Genomic DNA, 1677 nt, shown 5'->3' with positions numbered 1-1677 from the left:
GGATCCATGAGCCTAAACAGATACCATCTAAGAGGGAAGTGGAGGACCAAATCTAGCTATTTACGAACTCCCAATTGCTAAACATTGGGTTGTAGTAGAAACAAATAATTGTAACAACTATTGGAACATGGATTCATTCAATTGAGTACATAACCATGTGGGTCACCTATCATCATTGTTTCAAATAATGATGTAATTTGGTGATTATGTATAGATTAAAGGGATTTGAAAAAAATATGCTAAAAAACAAGTACCCCTTGCATATAATATATAATCTACTGGATTAATCGTAATAAGTGAAATGCTTCACCAAGCTCGACTTAAATTTTGTATATCACTAGGTTCAAGTTAGAGAATATACTTGGAAGAATACCTTCAAAACTAGGCAAGGTTTGTATGAGTGGTTAGTCATGCTAGTTGGCTTATGCAATTCACCAACTATGTTTATGAGGTTAATGAATGATATACTGCACCCATTTATAGATTCATTTGTTATTGTGTATTTGTATGATACAATGGTATACATCGTTACCTAGGAGGAGAAAATCTCACATTTGACTTAATTGTTGGAGACATTAAAGAGGCACCAAATGCTAGGAAATATCAAGAAGTGTGACTTTGCACAACAATTTTTTGTGTATCTGAGGTATGTGATAGGTGAAGGAGAGATGAAAACAAATCCTTCCAGGATGGAGACCATAATGAAATGGATGATGCCTACTAATGTTTCTGAGGTTAGGATTTTAATTTGGGTGGCACAATACCTAAGGAAATTTATAACCTTGTTTTCAGTGGTAGAAACACCACTTCACACTATAATAGAGAGTGGAAAGGGTTTCCAATGGGGAAAGGGTCAGTAGAGGGCCTCTGAGGAGCTAAATAATAAAACTAGTCAAGCACTTGCAACAACCCTTCAAAGTGGATATAGATGTGAGTGGTTATGCTATGGAAGCTATCTTGATATGAGGAAGTATTTCATGGGGAATTTCTTAACTACCCTACCTATGACAAGGAGCTGTATTCCCTGGTGCAAGCTGAGAAGAAATGGAAAAACTATCTGATGGGAAAGAAGACAATAATCCATAAAAATCACCAATCATTATTGTACCTATAGGAAAAGACTAAGCTACAATAGACCATGCATTACAAGTGGATGGGGTTTCTAAAATAGTTTCATTTAGTGATCAAGTATAAGAAGGGGAACACAAACAAGTTGGTTATCATGATTTCAAGGTCACCCACATAAAAAATCATAGATTTGGGAACTCTAATGCACGTGCAACCATTCAAATATGATGCACACAAAGAGGAATATTCAAAGAATGAGGACTTCAAGTAGGTAATTTAGCAATTGTAAAGCTAGAGTAATGTGCACAATGGTGATAACATAATTGACTACCATATCTAGGACTGGTTATTCTACAAGTTAGATAAGTTATGTGATCCTAAATATGAGCAATTGCAACTGATCAGAGAGGCTCACACCTCCAATATTGTAGGGAACTTTGGAGTAGGGAAGATAGTGGCCAACTGGTAGAGGCATGTATATTTTCCCAAGATGAAAAAGAAAGTAGCTAGGTTCATAAGAGGATTCATGCTTTATTGTACCAACAAGCCTAGTAATAGGAAACGATGTCTATATCATCTCTTACATGTGCCCACTCATCCTTGGGAAAG

Source organism: Pinus tabuliformis, chromosome 2_2, assembly GCF_031772625.1.
Source record: "Pinus tabuliformis cultivar Carrire ecotype Pingquan chromosome 2_2, CPIR1, whole genome shotgun sequence".
Taxonomy (NCBI): domain Eukaryota; kingdom Viridiplantae; phylum Streptophyta; class Pinopsida; order Pinales; family Pinaceae; genus Pinus; species Pinus tabuliformis.
The sequence above is the reverse complement of the archived record's forward strand: the minus strand, read 5'-3'. Positions refer to the sequence as shown.